The sequence below is a fragment of the Anser brachyrhynchus genome (assembly GCF_964034855.1).
Source record: "Anser brachyrhynchus genome assembly, chromosome: 2".
Classification (NCBI taxonomy): Eukaryota; Metazoa; Chordata; class Aves; order Anseriformes; family Anatidae; genus Anser; species Anser brachyrhynchus.
In genome coordinates this window covers 8,610,178-8,633,896 of record NC_137695.1, presented here as the reverse complement: position 1 = coordinate 8,633,896, position 23,719 = coordinate 8,610,178, and the positions used below count along the sequence as shown (strand labels likewise).

The following is a 23,719-nucleotide window of genomic DNA, read 5'->3' as shown; positions in this document are numbered from 1 at the left end:
GACATGAAGATGGATTTAATGTCTAGCATATCCATTATATTTAATCATGTCCTTAAGTCTTTACAATAAAAGTTCTATCACTACTCATTGACTAGCTTTGACTTCACTATGGTTAAACCATATGTTCTGTCTAGGATGTAGACAGCACCTATGTTCTTGAGACGGAGATTTTTATGAAGTGCTGTGTTCACATTCACAAAATCTTAAATATTTATTGCACTTTATCCCTTTCATGTTTTTCTTTTTTCTTTTTTTTTTTTCTCTGGATTTCCTTTATCACTGTACACTAAATGTGAATTTATGCATGAATTGAAGCAGACACAGGAACTGTATGAATTATCCGTGCTCTCCACTTTCCTGGAAGGATGACTTCCCTCCAGAGATCAAGCCTCACAGCCAGAACAACCCTCAATGCTTCTCCTCCACATTGACCTCACTGATTTAGGAGTTTTGCTTCATTTACTAAATTATTAGGGATGGTGGTTCTAACGCAGACCTGCTGATACTTCTTTAAAGTTTTTTGTTGTTGTTGTTGTTCCTTTTTTCTTAAAAACAAACAAAAAAAAATAGGAAGACATAAAGCCTTATAATAGAGCAAGTGCTTCTGTAATCCAGAGAACTTATTTAACTTGCTCTAATTTATGTTTATTTATTTATTATTTTCTGTAATGTGGCAAAATTACCTGAACAGAGGTCAGGCAAACTTCATATGTTTGATTTCAGGAGATGCAGGAAGATATTTTCCAACTTTTTCATATCAAGAATCCATTTTACAGAAAAATATAATGTTGAAACCCTCTTCTTATACATTTGGGGATCTATCCATTACAAAATCTGCAATGGAGAGCCAGGCTTGAAACATTAGACATCTGAGGTGGCACCTGTGTTCATTAATTATTCTAGTTCTGGAATGGGCTTCCTTCTAGCAAAGAGATGCAGAGGTTAGTATCCCATCCTCTTTGTTTTCCCCATAGTTGTACTTGGCTTTGTATTTGAAATGCAAAATAATTAGAAGGAATGAATCTATAAACAAATATGAAAAGTAGGTCAGGAGCCTTGAGAAATACAATTTTTCCATCAAGCAAACAATATAAATACTTGCATTTTTATAGCATTTTCAACTTAGACACTTTTACAAATATTAATTAATGTAAGCTTAGAACACCTTTGTTAGGAAAATATTACAGTCCCCCTTTTTCAGGTGGTGCAAATCAGGCTCAGAAGAAAGTCTGTGACTATCCCAGCATCACACGCAAATCAGAAATAAAGCCAGGGAAAGAATCCAGGTCTTATTCGTAAGTGGCAGAAATATGTTTCTTTCCACAGCAGGGCACAGTGGAACCTAACGGGATGACAGGAGAAATGGGGAGAAGCAGCTGAAGAGCCACATTGCTTCTGCCCAGCCACTGCCAAACCCTGACAGTGTATGGAGGACAAATAGGCATACAAACAGGTAAGACACAGGCAGCGCTGCAGGGCTGATGGAAACACCCATATTCCTGAAAATAAACTTCCCCCCAAGCAGTCAGAAGTTTTAAAATTGACAAAAATAATTTGGGAGGTTTTCAATAAGCTTGAATTAGATCAACAATCTCAGATACGGTTCAAAAATAAAACCTTGCATTCTGTGAGATTTCCCATGCTCTCACACGTGCTTAAGCTTTCAGTACATCAATATTTCCATTGAATCTGCTATCGTATCATAACCCCATTAATTCTTTAGTCATCCAATCAATACTGGAACAAACTCGCAATAACAAAGACTGGAGATTTCTAATACGTCAAGAGGAGGAAAAGTATTCATAAACAATACTTTGGGTTTTAATGCACTGCAAGGAAGCAGAAAGGAAAGTTTCGTTTTGCTTTCAAAATTCTGTCAGAAAGTTTTCCTTGATAAAAAGCAAGGAGAGATAAATGGCATTTCAAAGAAAGGTAAACATCTTTATTCAGCACAGGCTCGGACAGCAGCTTTTTTGTTCTCAGTCATTTGAAGTCTCTTTTGATGGAATCACTTGCAGGAAATCCGCACGCATACCGTATCATATACAGTAGCACCCATGGCTTAGCTCTTTCTTACCTGTATTTCTGTTAATTCCGGAGGGATGCTGCTGCACCACTATGACCAGCCTTCATCTCCAGGAGATTACAGCCTCTCCACTGATCCCTGATAACCTTGACAGCAAGCTCCCACCCCTTAAAAAGAAATTCCTCCATACAGATATCAGCTGCCTGTTCACATTGCTCAGGAAAGCCTCAGTGCTGACTCCAGAAGTCATGAAGGTGTTTAATTAAGCCCTTGGCAGATACAGATTCAAGTACATAAATAACACTCTTGAAGTGACACTTCAAAAGGTTTGTTTCCAGTGTGCAGCACAAAGGCATAATTTGCTCATTCCTGAAAGATCCTAGTGTGCAGATGTAAATACAGAGATCTGAACCCAACAGCAGGTACCCCTTGTGAACCATAGCTGTTAATCCTAAAGATACCTTTAATGCCTTTAATACCAAAATCCGAGCATATTTCACAAGTGAAAATAAACCAAGCGTGCACAATTTCTGCTCTGATGAAATGATTCTGAAATGATTCAGTGTAAAAAAGAACATTAAAATGAAGTCAGTTGTTTGTGGGAGTCACCTGCCCTCTGCGTCTTGTGAAGAGCTAGCACAAAGCCTGCACGATGTCTGCAAGCGAGCTAAAGCCCTTTAGCCTCTTTTTTCTCCTTTTTCCCTTTGCAGTTTCTTTCTTTTTTTTTTTTTTTTTCCCACCCCCCTTCTCTTCCTTACATAAAACCCTAATTGTTTCTGGATTAGGAAAGTAAAACAGATGTTACCACAGGTTTTAAAACAAGCATCCTTCATTGATGCTGCATATTACAAACTGTAAATGTTATCGCTTTCATCTTCATTTATGATTGAAAAATAACACTACCCACCTGTGAAGTTGACTTTGAAGCCATAAATCCAGACATCTATGGTATTTTAAGACTCTAAAATATGGATCTGTGGTGACATATTTTCCTGCCTGTGAAAGAATCGCTGCACTGACATGTTATGGATGAAAGCTGGATGTGCTCCAATCCAAGATGTTGTCAACAACATTATTTCTGGCATATTTATTTGAAACCTGCCAAAAAGTCTGTCTGCATGGGGGCCATATTACAATAATATAACAGTTTTTTGAAACAAAAACTCAGTCAAAACTGTTTTTTTTTGTTTGTTATTTATTTTTATTTATTTATTTTTTAATGCTATGTCAACATAGTTAAATGGAAGAAAAACAATACAGATATCAGTCGTCAATCATTGGTATTATTTAATAAAAGCTATATATCCTAGACCAATATTTCTGAAGTACCAACAATGGACAGGTCATGGTTGGCCTCTTAGTCCTTTTCAACACAGAGATGCCACTTCTACATTTCAAGAAAGGGGACTGAGTGTATATCCTATCTGGTATTATACTCTTACAGACTATACAGGATACATAAAACGATCTACATCTGCTGGAAATCTCCCAGCGGCATTGCTAGTCACGCAGATAGGAAAATGAGCTCTTCTCTCAGTTATGCCAGTGTAAATCAGAAAGAAGAATAAATAAATAAAATATGAATGGTATGAAACAAAAACAGGTGCAAGATCTTTGGCTTCAGAAATGGGGTTTACAGCAGTGCCATTGTATGGTTTCTATATATGCCATTTTTGCAAGCTCTGCTTCTTGAATTTTTGATTTTCTTCTAAATTTGAGCTAAATAACCTGGGTATGACCTGAAGTGCTACACTGAGACCCACTAAACAAAAAAATCTTCCAGCAAGCCTGTCAACACATAGTTAATCGAGGAATATGTATTCTACTTCAGCTTGTGCTACCTTATTCTGAATTAAAACTTGTGCCTGATGACATAGCATGATGAGTGCAATGTCTCCAGCTAGTCAGCTCACCAATTTCCAGCCATGGCCCTGAATAAACACATTGCTCAGCAGTTAAGGTACAGGACCACTGGTGTCCCTGGCAATAACTCCGTAACCTTCAGCAGAAAAATAATTAGTTCTTTATAATATAAAATTGCTGCAGATTATAACTGCTAAATAGTATTAAAAATGAGATGAGTAGTCAGTACCCCATACTGATTGATTATTAACCTTGTGATGCATAAAGGAAATACTAATTGCAATTATAACAGCAGCAAGCTCAGTGTAGCAGTGTTTACAACAGGAGGTTTGCTGAGACCACTGGTTATTATCGATGATCGATACTGCCCTATGTCTCCTCACACCCCTCCACCTGTCTGTATCCTCTGCTACTCTCCTGCCTTAAATTTAGCAGGGAAGCTCTTTGTGGGCAGGACTCATTGTTGATACCCTGCCTGGCAAAGCACAGACCTCAATCACTAAAGAATTTAGGCAGTATCACAACACAGGTAAACAATAATAAGCAAGTAACTGCATCTTTCTCATCTCTGAATTCAAACTGAGTTACCTCTACTGGAGCTTTTGTTTTCTTTTCAATCCTTTTCCACCCCAATTTCCTTCTCTGCTCCTGCTGCCAACCACTCCAAGCTGTGCTCCAGTTGAAGCTGGATGCCATACAGCAAGCGGTTTGCGTATAGGCTCAGAGACCCTGAGGCTACAGCAACCTCAGTTGTTGAGATGCCAAAGGTGGCACTTCAAAGACCTCAGCAAAAAGAAGAAAAACTTGGCCTGTTTTTACAAACGAGGCATGGTGTGCACATGGACTTTCCCACAAAAGTCCAACATAACAATTTGGAGAGATAAAAAAATCCTGTGTGTTACTGTGGTGAAAGACAGCTATATTATGTTTTTCTTCAGCTTCTGCTGATTAAAAAAACCTCTTTGATTGATAGGAAACAATGACTTAGTAACAGTTAACATCTTTGCTGTCTACTCCACAGTACCACAAGAAAAATCTTCTACCCTATACCCATACAACACACTATCCCACCCTGTATTTATGGGAGTCTCTTTTACCTGAAGCCACTCATTTTGGCCCTGTAGCTACTTCTCCTCTCACAATTTGCTGCAAAGTGCACGTCAGCAAATACTCCGAGGCTGGGCATTAATGGAGTGTTTGAGGGTGAGCGAGGAAAAGGCTGTGTCTGTAACACTTAGCCTTTTGTAAAAATAAACCCTGCATGTTTTATGCTTTGATAGAGCTTCCAGTCTTGCATGTTTATATTACAAAGGCTGTAGGAGAAAATGAATGCCATCTGCACATCACGCCTAACTGTTAGCTCTAACAGATGACGGGTCTTCCACAATTTTAAAGCAGAAGGCACCAGATCCTCAGCTAGCACTGACTGATGAAGATCATCGGCTCCACTGGAGCAAAGCCAGCCTGTGTCAGCTACAAGTGCAACCCAGTGCTACTTCTAAATTAAGAGAAAAAAAAATCTGTAAAAAGATCTAAGTACAGTAATATCTGGAATTTCTATTTGCTTTGTACTGCAGAAATGGATATTTAACAACTTCCCATCATTTTTATGAGCACTGTGATGAAACGGTTTTGGATCCCCTCCAAACCTAACAGCACTAGAAGATTAATTTAGCATTTCTGTATCTTGAACTGGCATCTCACATGACTTTGGTACCCAGGAATAGTAACCCTGCTGCAACATTCTCTTACCACCTTACCACACATAAATAAGCAACATTACTACTTAAATATTCTCCATTTATGCCTAGTGCTTACGGACAGTGAGACAAAGAGGCATTTCCAAAGTAGGTTACAAATGGGGAACATGGACTCTGAAATTCTGCCAGGAGCATGTTCTCAAGGTGATAAAATTTCAAGCTGTGAACACCAGCTGGGCTGGTTGCACAAATTATGGCTCCAGCCAAGGACATGGCCATCTTCTATCTCAAGTCTAGGAGAAAGGAGGTTGTAATAATTGTGCGTGTGTATAGCAGAATGTATGTGATTTGAGATACATTTAGTAAAGACTTGTGATGGTCCTGTTTTAACATCTTATTAAACTTCATTTTCCCACCTTCAGCTTGGTTCATTCATCCACCATAACCTAGATGTTTTTATAGTTCTTGGCGCAGTGGGACAACCAGTCCTCGCAGGGGCCCTTAGCTATAATTCAATTAATAATTAAAGATCTATTCCCAATAGGGACAGAGCCCATAAAATCAATAGCATTTCTTTGATTTTATTTCAGTGTTTGATATAAGCACATACATTCATCCACTAAAACTAAAACAAACTGTCTGCTAGGGTGAAACATCTGCCATGGCACCAGTAAAACTTGGTTTGATGCTTAGGATTTTATTCCATAAGAGTCTGTGTTTCCATCAGATTCCTGAAAAGACTTGGCAAGCCCAAATGTTGCAGATAATACCATTGATCCCAGGACCCCTGTGTACTACAGTGTTAGCTTTGCTTCAGTTTTGCCACTATAATGCACTGAAAGCCTGGCTTCATCCAAACCAAGCAGCAACACACATAGAAGCCTTGAAACAGTTCATACCCATTCAGAAATGAACTGCAAAAGGTGACGTTGCCAAGGCATGCTAGGGTGTCATCTCTCTACTTCTTTAGGAATTATAGTCTCAAGAAAAAGGAAAAGAAGGTTCTTGGAAAGGTTTGAGAGCTTGGAGAAACCTCTGCTCGTATGTCACATCCCCCAATTCCAACCAAATGCCATTCTGCTTACATTTGTAAAAAGGCAATTACAGTTTTTAGAGAAACTATATTTCTGGTAAAAAACAGAAAATGTCATTCAATTTATGACTCTGAACACCAAGAAAGAATTTGTGATAAGAGAAGTGGTGAAGTGTTTAATCTCCTTGTGTAGAAATACAGCATTGCTTTAGAAATTCTGTTTAGTATTATATTTTACTAACTTCTAGGCTTTTTTTTTTTCCCATTAATTTAATTTGTAAATAACTTGTTTCTAAATGGTACTGGAAGTAAAACATGAAGTGAAAAAAATTTAATTCATAAATAATTTATTCTGGAACAATGTGAGAAATAGCCATGAAAACAGCAAAGTTTTGAGGTCACCAAGCTGCAGAGGCAGCTGGGAGAGAAATACCAAACCAGTGGGTACAGGGGGGAGGGGAGGAGGGAGAATGGTTTTGTCATTTCATTCTGCACTCTCCTTGGGTGTCCATCAAACCCAGGATGCAGAAATTGGTCTGTGTACTAATAATATAAAAATTACCTTGCCAAGTTTCTTGGAAATAAACCTGTGATACAGTGATTATTATATGAATGTATGCATGAATTAAAATGGGTAGGGACTGGTGGAAGGTGGATTCCTGTTTGGCCAAAACATGTGTAACTCTTATTAGTAATCACAGATTCATACATGTTTGGGGTAATTAAAATAAAATAAAAATAAAACAGAAAGAAGGAGAAGCGCCTTCAGTACAACCAACCACACCATGCCAACCACTATCTGCCAGTGCAAATTTAGATAAATCAGCTGCTTTTTGTTCAAAATGCCTCTCACCGTTTCCTACAGGATGATGGTGGATGGCCAACATGAGCGCTGCAAGGTGATGGCTCCCAAACATCCTGTGGTTGTGGGAGCATTTGGCCAAAGCAGGTTAGAGTCAGAACCAACCTTCCAAGCCCCACGGAGGTGAATGATGGGGACAGACCCAGGGCAAAAGGATGACATGGGTTGACACTGCAGTGCCAGCTCATAACTTTTCTGGGGAAAGAACATTTGATCAAAGCCCATAATAATGACAATTCAAAAGTAATGGAAACTAACTGAGCCTCCCTGGTGAGATACAATGTAAAATGTTTTTACTTACTGAACAAAGAAAAATGTCCAGGCAGGAGATGATAAAACCTGATGGGTGCACACTAAAACACTCTCAAACTTTAGTAAAAATATCACATATTTCTGTCCTCCACAGGATTTGTGAGATGTGCATTCTACATAAAAGTCAAGTTTAGCAGAAAAATATATATATATTTCCCTTAAATAAGTCAGTAGTATTCTCACAAGAGATAAAAGGTTCTTCCCATTTTAAACAAGAACCGGTCCTTACTGAGGTCAATAATAATATTTTTAGTAGCATGCTTGAGTCGTTTTGTCTTTTCCATACAGCATAAATTAATCAGATTATGATGTTGTATTTCTCAACCGTCTGAGCATCCTATTAAAATTATAGTGTAGGAGGCGTGTAAACTGCCAACTCCGGAGTTACTCTGGATGCTAAAATTCACAGATTATACTTCTTTTAGAGAACTTTTATTTCAAGCCAAACCCTTTTACACATTGTACAAGATAATTACATAACATCCTCCTTCCCAGCATAGTCCCTGGCCCATTCTGAAACACCAGCTTTGCTGTGTCAATCCTGGGAAGATGCTGTGAGCCATAAATGTGCCTGCAAGCATCCTAACAAACCACATAAGTGATCACAGACAATTGTTTGGCCCCTGTGTCCCTCCAGGTTAAATTATCATATAAATTCAGACCTAAACTCCACCTAAATCTCAAACCCTAAATCTAAACTACGGCTCCCAGCTCATGCCTAATTCTGCAATACTTATTGTTTAGGATTTTTTTTTCCTTTGTTCACATAACAGGGAAAGAACATCTGTTTTATCCGTTTTTTTAATTTTATACTTTTTTTCTCTTCCCCCCCCCCCCCCCCCCCCCCCCCCCCTTTTTTTTCCTCCTAGCTGACTTCAATGAGCCTGGCTTGGATGTTGAGGCAGAGCAGAGCCCAGTGTGCTACTTCCTCGAAAATAGTTGTGAGCCCCATGTAACATCTCAGCTTTCCTAATTGATTTACTCAGGCTTTTTTCAGACATCTTTCTCAAACCTGAAACCACTTCATGCATATCCTGATTTGATGGACATGATTTTTTTTTTTTTTCAAATAAAAGAAAGTCTTAATTCCCCCTGGCCCTTGTCCAGCCCCAGCTTAGGAAAACTGCAGTATGACGAATTACAGCTCTTCAAGAGTGTCTCGGGCTTTCGGCATGAAATGCAAGCAGACTGGCTCAGTACCGAGTGCTGCTGACAGGCAAAGTGACTCCAAGGTCTCCAAAGGTTTACGAGTCTTATGCTTGGTCTGGTTTAATTGATTTCTATTTTTACCAGGGCTCTCACTGCGCATTACAGAAAGCTTCACAGAGTCATTTATTTTCATTTTCAAAACTTTCTGGGCAACTGTAAACACAACAACCAAACAGCAAGTCATTTTTCCTTGGGAAAGCAAAATGCCAACTTTCTTTCCCATATTGTGCTGTATTAGCTATGGCACAATACCACAGGAGCAAGACTCCTTGTATTGAAAGAACTCTTTTCTTGCTCATTTTTCATTTGAAAGAAATATCCTTAATTCAATACAATTCTGAGACTAGGCAAGTGAAATACATAATAGAAATGAGACATCCATGTTCCTACTAAGGAAAGGAAAGGAAAGGAAAGGAAAGGAAAGGAAAGGAAAGGAAAGGAAAGGAAAGGAAAGGAAAGGAAAGGAAAGGAAAGGAAAGGAAAGGAAAGGAAAGGAAAGGAAAGGAAAGGAAAGGAAAGGAAAGGAAAGGAAAGGAAAGGAAAGGAAAGGAAAGGAAAGGAAAGGAAAGGAAAGGAAAGGAAAGGAAAGGAAAGGAAAGGAAAGGAAAGGAAAGGAAAGGAAAGGAAAGGAAAGGAAAGGAAAGGAAAGGAAAGGAAAGGAAAGGAAAGGAAAGGAAAGGAAAGGAAAGGAAAGGAAAGGAAAGGAAAGGAAAGGAAAGGAAAGGAAAGGAAAGGAAAGGAAAGGAAAGGAAAGGAAAGGAAAGGAAAGGAAAGGAAAGGAAAGGAAAGGAAAGGAAAGGAAAGGAAAGGAAAGGAAAGGAAAGGAAAGGAAAGGAAAGGAAAGGAAAGGAAAGGAAAGGAAAGGAAAGGAAAGGAAAGGAAAGGAAAGGAAAGGAAAGGAAAGGAAAGGAAAGGAAGGAAAGGAAAGGAAGAAGGAAAGGAAGAAGGAAGGAAGAAGGAAGGAAGAAGGAAGGAAGAAGGAAGGAAGAAGGAAGGAAGAAGGAAGGAGGAAGGAAGGAGGAAGGAAGGAGGAAGGAAGGAGGAAGGAAGGAGGAAGGAAGGAGGAAGGAAGGAGGAAGGAAGGAGGAAGGAAGGAGGAAGGAAGGAGGAAGGAAGGAGGAAGGAAGGAGGAAGGAAGGAGGAAGGAAGGAGGAAGGAAGGAGGAAGGAAGGAGGAAGGAAGGAGGAAGGAAGGAGGAAGGAAGGAGGAAGGAAGGAGGAAGAAGGAAGGAGGAAGAAGGAAGGAGGAAGAAAGGAGGAAGAAAGGAGGAAGAAAGGAGGAAGAAAGGAGGAAGAAAGGAGGAAGAAAGGAGGAAGAAAGGAGGAAGAAAGGAGGAAGAAAGGAGGAAGAAAGGAGGAAGAAAGGAGGAAGAAAGGAGGAAGAAAGGAGGAAGAAAGGAGGAAGAAAGGAGGAAGAAAGGAGGAAGAAAGGAGGAAGAAAGGAGGAAGAAAGGAGGAAGAAAGGAGGAAGAAAGGAGGAAGAAAGGAGGAAGAAAGGAGGAAGAAAGGAAGAAGAAAGGAAGAAGAAAGGAAGAAGAAAGGAAGAAGAAAGGAAGAAGAAAGGAAGAAAAGCAAAACTGACTGACATGGACTGTTATTTTTTTTTTTTTGTCCCAGATCTATTTCACAAGGGTCACTGCCATCCAGCAGCACAGCCACTGCATCACCTCAATGATTTTTAATCTCCCTGCACAATTCATGCTAGCATTTTAACAGCACTGACAAAAGTACCTCTTCTGAATCATGCTGTTGGTTTACCTGTGTTTTCCATTGGTTTCAAGCTCTAAAGTTGCCTCTGTAATTAAACTTGCCCTTTCATTTTGTCACTTTCTCACTTGTGATGTCAAAAGTGAGAAAGAGTGGGTTAAAGAAGTCCCCTTTGTATTTGAAACAGAAGTTAAGTGTATGGATATCACCTTGATTTGAACATGCTGTAAGGGCTTGAAGAGAGAGAAATCTCCCAAGTAGAGAGAGTGACCTTTATGTGGCAGTTTCATTGCATCCCATGAAAAAGTGCTTCAGAAAGAGGTAAGGAAGAGGGTGAGTGACCAAGAAAGAAGGGGTTTCATTCCTCACCCCACTAACCTCTTACTCTCCAGAAGCGGAGTTTGGCTCCTGAACTTCAGAGATCTGAACAGGCCCAGAAGGGAGAGAGGGCCGTCTCATTTCCCTAGATTGCTGAGGATCTTCAGATGAACTCAAGATTAGAGACATCTAAAAAGGTTCTCTATCTTCATATCTCTGCCCATCACACTCACCTTGTGAGACTTAAAGACATCCTGAACCCAAGCAATGTTGCAAAAACCCTTTCAGTATGGAATTCATACCAAGTACCTCTTCCAGCCCTCTTGGGACCCACTAGAACTGCCCAGGGGGTTGTCTGTGTGAAATTCCTCATTGCACCACACACAAACCAATGTCCTCAGTGATGTTCAGATCCCTAATTCTGTGTGGCTTCACCACGAATCAGGCGCAGTAGTGCTTCCGAGGACATGAGCCTTGGTGCATTCATTCTCCCTCTCTGCCTTCAAAGATAAAACTCTTCCATCACTACTTTTGAGCTCAGAAGTGATCAGATATGTAGGAGCAGGAAAAAGCAAATGCTGTGGGCTGGGGCATTGGTATTTTTAAAGAGGGATGAACATTAGCACAGCCAGGTTATTACTTACTGTGTGAAAAATGTGTCCAGAGCAGAATGGGAAGTCTACCAATTTATATACTCTACATATCCATCTCTCCAGTAACTAGATGTTACAGGGATCATTTTTCTTTGACACATACCATAAGGGAATGAAAAGGTTAATGTAGTGCATGTGAGCGTATGTTAAAAAAATCAATTTAAGGGAATTTTCTCTACTGTAAATTAGGCTCTGGCACTGGGGAAAACCATCAAACTGAAATTAACAAAAGGAAGAAAAGAATTTAATTTAAAACTACATTATGATTGTATTACTCATTGGTGCACACACAAAAATCAGCAATGTGTATTTCATTTTTATGTTTTGTGATTACAAAAAGGTTATTATCAGTGAAATATAATGTTGAATCATAATTAGAATCAAGACTCTCAATACTACCAGCTTGCACTGCTCAACATTTTCTGTAATAAAATATAAAGTCATTTTGGTTAGAAATCCTATTTGTCATCTCTCTTCACATTCACCAGATCATGACCCCTCTACCTCCAGTTGCACACACTTCTGTATACTCAGAAAAAGCAGGATTTGGCTTCTGAACTCCAAGCTTCCTACTCGGCAAAACCTTATGTTGGCCTAGGTACAGACAGGAAGAAATTTTAAGGGCAAAAATGATTAAGCTATTGGACTCATGGTATCTGCACAAAAGGTCTCAACAAAAGTTTCAGGTGTACACTAATCTTGACTAACATTTAGGACAGAAAACCTTAGCTGAAACCTAACTTTTTCAAGATGGATGAACCGGAACCCCTAAATTCATGGCAATGCCTCCATAATGCTAGTTCAGGAAATCAGGGCCCCGGAAATTATATGTGTTGGTTCTTGATTCTCCATTCTTTGACTTGCAGACTGTGGAATCCTCTTCCACTCATGATGACTATGCACTCAGTAACCTCTTTCCCTGGAGCGTAGAGGATACCCAGCAATACAGTGACCTTTACACTCAGTTATAATAAGAATATGTCGTCCAGGTTACACAGCTCCAAAGAGTGTCTCCCCAACCTACCATTAGTCACAGCCTTTGTGCTTTTCTCAAGCAACATTTGCTGTCACCAAATTCAGAACAGAAAGGGAAAGGTGGCACTGAGGACAGTAAGACTTTGTGAAATGTTCCGTGTCAAAGAAGTGAAGAAAGGACATGGCACAACGGATCTGTGCTCCATACACCGGCCGTCACGCTGGCTGCCAACAGATAGCAGTGACACCGCAAAGGGACAGACAGGTGTATGAGCTGGTCAAGATAAATCCGCTGCCTTATTTTCCTTCTACCACATTGACATAAATACGTGTGCGTTTAACAGCCATTCCTTTGGTCCATCGCTCCCTGCCTCTATAGACAGCAGATAACTGATGTGAAGGATCTCAGTTATTGAATGATGAGGGATGAATACTCAGCCATTGCCAAAAGCTGCCTCGAGGAAGAGAGGACAAGGCTGCTCTGCTCCTGGCATTTTTCACTCCCCCAGTGCCACCCACACTGCTGAACAGGTCCCAGTCTGCCCTGCCTGTCCTTTCATGGTGGCAGGGGATTTTCTACCTCTCCAGCAATCCTTTACCTGTTAGCATATAAAGCAATATGACTACAGTCTTTTTGTCAGATCAGCCTGCTGTATAGCATTTATCCTCTCTTGCAACTGGTCTGAGCTACTAAAGAAGGGAGTGTTAAGTGCTAGTCCTTTGGTTGTCAAGATAAAATACAATGTCAAATTCCATTGCTTCACACACACACAAAAAAAGGTACTAAAATATTTGAAGTCACTTTTGTCATTCATTTGAACAAAGGGAGTGAGCAAAGCAGGATCAAAAAAATCCAAACAATTAAGATTTCCACAGATTCATTCACTACATTTTATTGGTACAGCAGAGAAATATATATGCACATGTAAGTACCTTTTTTTTTTTTTTCCAACTCTTGGCATGGGGAAGCAGACCCTCACACCCTACAGATGCTCCTACTTAGCTCTGTACCAGAAGTGAGTTGTCTTTTGTCCATTAGTTTTCATTTCAGAGGAAATGAGAAACAAACAGTCCTTTAGTGAGCCAGGTGAAGCTGGACCTTGCAGCAATGCCTCACCAGGTGGATGGTTGCAGCCCCCCATGGGCAGCCCCAGAGGCAGCAGCGAGCTGCAGTGGAGCCTCATCTCTGCAGCTAACCGCCTCCCATATGGTGAGGGACTTTGTCTGCAGTGAATAATTAATGAAAAACGTGTCTGATCAGAAGAGCAAAGCATCAGAGGAACTGCAGAAGTTAAAGCCTTTTCTTTTTTTTTTTATTCTTTTTTTTTCCCCCTCCAGTTTGTGCTCACTGTGGAAAAAGAGACCCTTAAATCTGAAAGCACAACCCAATGCCATGTGTGCTCCTGACAGCATTTCAGATTGGCAGTTAGCGCTGTGATACATGGGCCCCACATACCCAGTAGCTCACGGGGCACCTGGAGCTGTTGTTCTTGAAACGTGGGGACCAGTGCTGCAAACCTGCCCGAGAAGCTGGGACAAACACTGGGGCAGGCAGCCTGGGCTAAGCTGTAGGCTGGTGCAGCCAGATGCACGGGCTTGGGATCCAGGTGAGCTCATTTAAAGCCAGGGCTCATGGCAGTGACTGTGAAGCAGACATGCTCTCATTTACTTTTTAGTAGGAGGAGGATGGAGGAGGAAAAAGCTATATGTTTTATGACCTCTCCTTGTTAGCAAGAAATATCTTAAGGCTGTGCCTTAGTGCCTGACACTTTTTTGCCATCTTAGAATTAGAAAAGAAAATGCATTGCTTTTCTCTACATATTTTGCCTTTACAAAATGTTGCTATCATAGCCTCATAATGTCAAATGGAAAAGTCATATTATTTTCAGGAGATGTCACAGCAAACTAATGGGGCACTACAAACCTTGGATTTTTTTTTTCCAATTTTTTGGCATGAATTTAACAACAACAACAACAAAATCAGAATCTTGTTCATTCTCCTACACAACGCTTTGTGAAGGATGTAAGAATTCACAGCAACAGCATATCCCACTTCTCCCTTAATTTCCACCTTAATTTCAATTTTTTAATGGCTTCATCACTATTTGCGATTTCAGTATTTTTTTTTCCCCTCCTGAGAGGGAGAAAAACTTTACGGGGGAATACGACAAAGAGCTGGAATCTGCCTGCTTCACTAACAAATATATTAAAATACATATATATAAAATTGCAAGGAATAAGCAGAGTTCTACTTCTTCCCTGGGGGTCTGGTAACATAATTCCAGTGATGCTGGGAGTCCAGATGCAAGCGCCACCTGAGGGGGTGCTCTCGGCATAAGCTACATGGTCACACAGCACATCTCCTTCGCAGGCTGAAGACGTAACGTGTAAAACAATCAATCTTGCAAGGTCTTAACAAGCCCCGGTGTACCGGGCTGCACCACTCAGTCAGCTTCTAGAACAACAGAAAAATGTCTGGCACAGATAGAACAGACAGCTTGAGGCGTGTGTCAAATATCCTTGTGAAATTACAGGAGTCACTTAACCTTTGTCCTATAACTTTTCATGGGGAATGAGAACATTTACCATCCAGGCAGGAAGTCATTATCCCCTATGGGAATAAAAGATGTCTTGACATAATCCTGAACCTTTGACAACACAGCATCTGAACCAAGGTGCCTGCTAGAGACAAGTCCAAGTAACCTGTGCACTTGGGTTCATGCTGAGCATGATCTTCCCAAGAGTCTCTTATGTTGTATACAATCCATGCTTTATACACCTCATAATTACAACTTAATTAATTTCCCACTTATATTAGGGATTCAAATTCCTAAAAGAGAAACTGCATCTGATGCAGAAAGACCTACATGGAAAGCCCAAATGAGAGAAATGGATGAAAAAGCTTTACTTATATAGATTCTTCCATGCTTGTACTGGTTCAATTTTCTTATTTTGAAGCATTCCCTCTCACCATCAGTCACCCCCTCCATGGCTTCTCCTCCAGGCAGAAGTGACTAACCATGCATGGCGGGAGCCCTCACTACCAATCCAGTTTTTGATCCGGTAATTGACAATTTTTTAACTCCACTTAGTAGCTATGCTGACCCCACTATTCGGCATCAACACGTTCATTCTAGTAGCAGAGATTTGTGGGAAAAACAGCAGATCTATACAAAGGTAACTAAAAAAGTGCAGATTTAGGTTAGCTATGAGGAAGAAGTCCTTCACTCAGATTGAAGTGAGGTCCTGGCCCAGGCTGCCCAGAGGAGCTGTGGCTGCCCCATCCCTGGCAGTGCCCAAGGCCAGGCTGGATGGGGCTGGAGGCAACCTGGGCTGGTGGGAGGGGTCCCTGCCCATGGCAGGGGGTGAGACAGGATGGGCTTTATTACAGCAATACCAAGACTAGTTTGTTAGAAACCATTTAAACACCCAAATGCTCTCAGTTTCACTGTAGGCGAGGTTCCCAAACACCTGTAAGAATTGACGTCCCTCTTCTTAAACACCTCTCTATTTGAGATAACCTTTAAGAGCTATATTCCCATGGGTTCCCTGCTCACATCCAGAAAAATATAATCTTCCATGAGGTTTTAGAGGCAGGGGAGTAGCCTTTGAAGCAGAGCCATTGAAGGGTTGGCTGGCCAGGGCACAAAGCAAGGCTGGAGTTTCATGTATTTTAGCCAAAACTCAGCACTTCTTCGTTGCCTGGTCAGGACAGGAGCATTTAAACTGGGCTAGAAGAATGTCATTAGGCATGTTATTCATTTGCTGCTGTTCTGCACTGGAAAATGAATTCTCTGTGTATTTTATTAGCTCCTGTTACATGCATGAGTGGATATCATATTTAGTTCCAGCTTACCGTTTTCATTATCCATTGTTAAAATATTTGTTGCAGAGGGAAGAGGAATCCCATTTCCCTCTGCTGCAGATGGGATGATTGCAGCAGTCACGGCAAACTGCCCGAGCATCTTTTACTGAGCCTGATTTGGCACAGACCATTGCCACAGGTGGACGAGGGATCAGAGGTGGCAATGCTTGACCTGTCCAATAATGGGGCTGTGCTTGGAATCAGTCTCTGGAAAAATGCTTCCCATGTCCATTAGGGATGGCATTTACCTTAGTCCAGATGGCATGCATCACCCCCATGTGCAACATTTAAGCTATGAGCTCAGAATGTTGCTAATGTATGGGGATGACACGTGCAGCTCTTTATAACTACAAGTGTTATGCTAGTGGGCATACAGGGATTGGTATTATTTTTTTTAATATAGTTTAAAGAAAATGTGAACAATTAAGCAAAGGAAGAGAAAATTGGTAACTTCTAAAAAAGTAGAACATGACTATCATAATTGTTTGTTGTTTGTCTGCCTTTGTTTTATTAAGTAACCACACAGTGTACCTTAGAGTATTGTTGATTTCTTCATCTAAATATCATTTTCACACTGCATAATATGCGCAGCTCCTCAAATCAGTAACTGTATTTATTACTTCACTAAATCCTTTTGGTACCAATTAAGAAATGATGCTGCCAGTTAACACACAATACTGCTCTATGTCTTTTCTCCTTTCAGGTAGAATGTTCTCCTCCATCCACGGGGAAAAAAATGCTGAGAAAGTGCAATGGTTTCCTTCATACCCTCATGCCCCTGGGGACTGCTCAGCTGCAGATGAACTCGGAAAAGCATTTAATGGAATGTCTTTCTGTATTTGGGAAACAATTTAAACTTGTGCTCAAGTCCCATGGACTTCAGTGAGATGCAGAGTTCAAGCACTTCCTAGATATTTTGGTGTATGATTTCCCAAACACTTGCCCTGCAGGGGAAGACTCAAGACACAGCATAGGCTTCTATAACATGGACATCCTTTCCCTGTCAGGAGGATGCCTGCCCTGTGCACAAGCTGCTGTCCCCTCCCCATAACACCCAACCCTCTCTGTGCATAGTGCAGGGAGCTGAGCCCACGACATGGGTGTCTTGGTCTCTAAATGGATCTGGTCCTTAATCAGGGAAAGGATAGAATATTATGGGGCTTCACATGCTGTTGGCTCAAGAATATAAATTATGAGATGCTTAATATGCTGATTTTGTCAAATATAGCACTTCATCAATATGGCTGAATATATCTTGTGTTTTTCTGCCTTTTAGTCATTTTAATAAATCAGGTAAAACTGATGCTACTGTGTAACCATTACAAGAGAAGATTATCAGGGGTGCAAAATAAGAAAAACAGCCTGCTACTGCACACTTCAAAAGACAAAAAACAGAGGTGTTTACAAGGTTGGGTCAGAAAACAGAATCTCTAATTAAGTCTTGGTGTGATTGATACCGTAGATTTAGCCACTCCATTATACAAGGCAAACCAATGAAATAGTAATATGTTTTCTTGTCTTGCTTTAGCCTGCATCTCAAGGGTGTTTATAAATAGTTAAACAGCTATTTCAGAATTCACATTTTTTTTTGAGAAAAATTAAACTTCAACATTGCTATCTGTGATATAATGACTTACAAATCAGTGTATAATTAATCTTGATATTAACTGCATACCCTTGTGGTCTATGATTTATTATGGGCTATTCATCTAACTTCTTCTATGGGTATTACTTCATGCACATGTAGTCTAATAACTTTCTATGCGGTAACAGGTGTTACTTCATAATAATGACATTAACATTTTTGGAAGAAACACTCCTTATATCAATTGATCATACTCTATTTTCACATCTCAATGGACTTGGATAGTGATTAAAAATTAAACCTGAAATATGGATCTTATACTTCTGTCTCCATACCGACTCTTTTTATCATCACATTTTTCATACCCTACTTCTCTTATTTCTAACCTATGACATATACCTACAGTTTGACATACCTGCAGACCTCAAATACACACCTATTTAGAGACGAAAATGTGATGTATTGCTTTCACTTTTTAGACTAGGAGTTCACTGAGAGGTTTAAACGTTTCAACAAGCACCTCAGCTAACAAGATTCTTCTGGACCATGCTGTAACATATCAGTTTACAGCCATTAGTTTGACATTGTTTTGTAGCTCTAAGTTGTCTTTCACCCTGTGAGAACTCCAGCTACTGCAAGACAGAGGTGGTTACTTACTGATAGCTGCTCTGATCAGAGAAACAGTCCCTGAAATGGCCAGACAGGTCCTTGTATCTAAGGAACGTTCCCAGACAGAGCTAAATAGGAAAGCCCAGGACAAATCAAATAATTTTTTTAAATGCTTGGAAACAAATATAAAACAAAGTATTCTTGCAGCAGCCAATAAACATATGGGGGAACAAAATTTAATGACCACAATTGACCTATTAAAAAAAACACTCTATATACAAACATCACTTCTTTGCTCTACTCTCAGACATCATTCCTTCCCAGAAGAGTAACTCATTGATGGAATTCTCTAAATTCAGCTAGAGAGGTAAAGGGATGATTGGATAAATTGGCAATTACCAGAAGAAATGTTGCAGCTTCTGAAGCTCATGTTTAGATTGTCATTGAGTTGGGGGGGAGAGATAAGCTGCGGGCACTGATGCACTCATATGTCCACAACAAATGAAGGAGTGACCATCATTGTGCTAATAGCTAGATTTTCAATTTGTCAGCAGTCTTGACAGTGGATGCTAAAAGTTCCTATCAAAACTGTGACCTCGTTGTGATAGAGACTGTCCAAACATTACATGAAGAGAGCTTAATTACAAGAAGCAGTGTTGACCCTAAAGCCTCTGCTAAGCAAATCACTGTTGACAAGCTGAAATGCTTTAACATCATTAGTGTACCTCTGAGACAGCCAGCAGCTGAAAACCCTGATGTTCCCTAACATTGTTAAAGCTCTTTTCCCATCCCTGTCGTAAGGAAGTATATCCAGAGCCTCTCTCTACCTCTACATGTTGACACAGTGTCAGAGAGCTAATTTGTTTATATGAATCAAATTCATGTGAATTAGGATGTATTTCAAGAAAAGTTGTCCCTGCAACCAAATTCCATCTCACGACAATGCCCTGAAGCAGATCCATACCTAAAATTGCAGTACCCCAACCACAGTAAAAATAAGTAAATAATAATAATAAAAAAAATCTATTCTCACCATATGTTTCCTGCCTAAAACAAGATTGTTGCTTAGGTGTGATGGATATCTACTTTGAAGCAGACAATGAGCTACCACGTGGATGCAGAAGTTAGGAGCAACCAGTGCAGCACCAAAGCCCATTCAGGTAGCACAATCTCTGCCTGTTGTAGCAAGTGATGCTCGTGGCTTATCAGCTTAGCAGTCTGTGTTCACACACGCAAATCCAGCTCTGGGGCCTGAAGTTACTCTCAATGGTGAAAAACTACTCAGTTTCCAAATTGCTAGGCAACTCATGAGGTCATAAGGCAACTCCATGCTAAGATAACAGCTGTTTTCACATGACGCCCTTAGAAAGTGGTTTGCCATGTGCTGTCACTGCAAATAGCAGAAAACTGCCATAGCCCGGTCTTCTGTAATAAATCCTACCTAAAAACCTAATCCTGTCTGCAAAATTCAATTACACTTCCCAAAACAACAACAAAAATATAAGCTTTTAAGTATTAGATAAACAGATCTAAGCTAAGAATAAAGCTCCACCACTACTTCAATGAATTTCAGGATTAAAGAAAATCAATGTACTGTGTCACATTCCTGCAAAACATTATCTGCAGTATAACTTGTTTTCTCATTTGTACACAAAGTTTAAATTTAATTCTAATTTTTAATGCCAAAATTATGACGTAAACATTAAATAAAGCAGTAAAATACATTCTCCTGCCATACTTTCTTTTTACAACAGGTGGCCAAGCACTGCACTGACCATTTGTGGAGCTCCAGAGGCAGCATCCCTGGCTCTGCATAGCCTCTCCAGGTGGAGGCAGCCCAACTGAGGGGGAGCAGCCTCTGCCTTTTATGTGATCAGGCACAGCCCTGCACTAACAAAATGCAGCTGTTAATGCTCAGTATTTCTGCACAGCCTTGTACTGCATGTAGCAGCTTAGTGATTTCTGTTCAGTGTTACATGCACTGGCTGAGCACACCCCGGACACTTAAAGAAGCTGAATTAAAAAGGTCAAAACAGTTCAGTAGAAGATTCAAGAAACAATCTAGGTCTCCAGTCTTTTAGTACAAATATGAGTATTTTTTCTTGTTTTCATTTACGCACACACTAATTGAAGTACTACCTAATCTTTCTGGAGAAGGCAGATATCTAACACAGCAGTGCAATGATAAAGTGCCTTTGCAATCAAATAAAAATCCAAATTGTTTTTTTTTTTTTTTTCTTTCAGGGATATTTTCAGGGGCAGAGAGGAAGCTCTGGGCAAAGGAGGGGAGGGGAGGTTAGTGTTTGCAAAGGTTCCTTTGCCTGGTGGTACCTTGCAAACCCTAAGTGTAGAAAAGACACAACTGGATTTTGCTCTCTCTTCTAAAGCAGGTTCTAGCAAACCTGTACATTAATATATGTTAATTTTATCCCACTGTGCTCACAAGGTCATTTTCAAATTCCTGTTGATTTAATAAAGAACTTAGGTGTTAAGCACTTGCAAAAACACTGCCATTTAGATAGACACCTTCAGGCAGATTTAGGTGTTTAACCTGAAGAGTCAACATTTGCAGTTCTCCAGCAGGATTACTTAGGCTTCCAGGGCAAGCTGCTACACCATCAGATGTGCTGAATGTTGTGCTAACTTGGATCCTTGCCTAGCCCCTAAAGACGTACTGATGGTAAGAAACTGAATGTGGCCTGTACCAGGCAGTGGGACTCTGTTGTCCATCCCATATCAAGTCCTTGGCACAGCTTTGACTTTGCCACAAGCAATATAAACCAGCCCCAAGGGAAAGTTTTGAGTTCTATACAGGAGCATTATGTGGGCATTACCCAATCTGAAGCAAAAAAAGAGCTGAGCAGCATGTAGGTGCTCAGTGCATGCCCTGCAGTCAGTGAATGGGCCATTGCAGTGCCTGCTTTATTGGCACAGAGATGAGGTTTCTGCAGACTCAGGAACAAATTCTTAATGAGCCAGGAGGAAAGACAAAAGCTATTCATATCTGCATCACACTGAATGCTCACTGCCCTCTTGTGTGTTTCTGGGATGCATGCTTTTCCAGAATTGATGTGGACTTTATTCCAAGAACTATCTGTTAAATTCTTACGGAAGTGACAAGATAATCTTGGAGAAAAGAAGAAAAGCAAGCTTCTAACTTCTCAAATATTTAATAGCCAGAACCTATAAAATTGTTGAAGATCTGCCAACATTTCCAATGATTTTCAAAGTCATACCATTTTTACTTGCTCCAGAATTGCTGATATCAGCAAGCATGCCCTTCTAAATAATTTATTGGCATTTCTACATAAATTAGATACTTAAAGGTGAAGATGCCATGAACCTTGTGAGGCTGAGTGCTCACTACATGGACTATAATCCATCAACACAACAGACAGATTTCCAAACTGGCTTAAACCCCAGAAGGCTCACTGCTTGGAAATAGTTCAAGGACTCCTGAGACTGCAATATGCTATTGAAATGTCACTTGTAGTAAAAGCACATTCTGCACAAAAATAAATCACCATGAAATAAGGTATAAACCTCAGATAGTTATAAATTGATCATTTAAATCACATGTTAGTTACTGCTTACAAAAATGAGCATTGCAAAAAAAAATATATATATATATGTTTACTTCGGCTAAGGACAATTTATTATAAAAGACAGGGCAGTTTACAAGGCAGAGCCATCAGCTACAACACATATCTACATAAAGTTTAAATTCTTCAGTAACACACTTTTTTTTTTTTTCCCACCTATCTGTTTCTAAAGCCACCGTGGGCTTTTTTTTCAAATACTATATGATAGCAGATGACTGGTTTGCAGGGCTTGTCCACTGGGAAATGTTCTGTTTGTATTTTACCCTGTAACTAATATACTTGTAAAGTTGCCCTGACGGGTAAGACGGAAACAATCTGAAGATAAATGATATTTGAAGAAGGAAGTTGAGGACGGGAAACCTGTGAACAAACCCCACTGTACTAGTAACGAGCAGAGCAAAATCTTCAAACTACAAAATTTGTTTTGAGATGAAAGAAAAAATAAATTAGCAGGAAAGGCTACAGTCCTGGCTACAGAATCATTGCATCCTGGGTTGTGTGGCTGTTGTTAGGCTGGATCCATTGTTCAGATGGTCCCAGAAATAACTTGATAATAGGGGGTGAGGAAAGCTAGTGATAAATGAGGTGTTAAAGGCAATGGAAAGAAGACAAAAGCAGCATTTTCACCAGAAGCCATGAGAGTAGGAGTGGTAGAATTGCTACTTGAGACAGAAGAGATCAAAATAGAACAAGACTAAAAATGGAAAAAAGCAGGACAATCATCACCAATATCTTAAGGGATTAATTTAAAAAGAGTAGGAACAGACAAAAAAAAATCATCAACAGCTCATCAGTTATGAAATCCATTTCCTCAGTTATGAAATCCACCCTGATGGCCTAAAAGTTATGGAAAACCTGAGTTCCAGCAAGTGAAGGGGGAAGGAAGCTGCTGGTGCCACAAATAAAAAGTGAGCATCAGTGAAGGTCATTTTTTTCTTCTCTGTTTCTGGGTGACCAACCACAGCCTGCAGGAGACGCGAAAGAGTTCTCAGCCCTCCCAACAGGAACACAGGTTTAAGTGCACAGAATTTCTGCTTGAATACAAATTATTATTCACATTTATTAGACTGTCTGATGTCCTCATCAGAGGGGATTCACTGGGATGGTAACTAAAGGAAACGATGACAAAGTGAACTTTTTTTTAATTATTATTATCCCCCCCACCAAAAATAAAATAAAATAAAATAAAATAAAATAAAATAAAATAAAATAAAATAAAATAAAATAAATAAAATAAAAAGGTGCTTTTCCATTTTTTCATAGCTAAAACTCAGAATATGTGGCAACTCAAACAAAATGAATAAAATAAATGGATGACAATCAATAAAATTTTCAAATGTAAGCAGAATTTGTGCATTCAATTTTTTTCCTGTTTATCTTCAAAATGTCTGCCTTGAAAAT

At 39.9% G+C, this 23,719-nt stretch overlaps 1 protein-coding gene and 1 long non-coding RNA gene across 4 annotated transcripts in view; both read right to left on the bottom strand.

Annotated features, from left to right (window-relative positions):
- The window catches only part of DPP6 (dipeptidyl peptidase like 6), a 414,546-nt gene that overhangs the window by 172,253 nt on the left and 218,574 nt on the right, over nucleotides 1-23,719 (bottom strand). The gene's annotated exons all lie outside the window — the stretch shown is intronic.
- LOC308190584 lies at nucleotides 13,230-23,516 on the bottom strand. Its single transcript, XR_013947349.1, has 2 exons — nucleotides 20,492-23,516; nucleotides 13,230-15,112 (listed from the first exon to the last, which is right to left on the bottom strand). It is a non-coding gene; the product is annotated as an uncharacterized lncRNA (long non-coding RNA).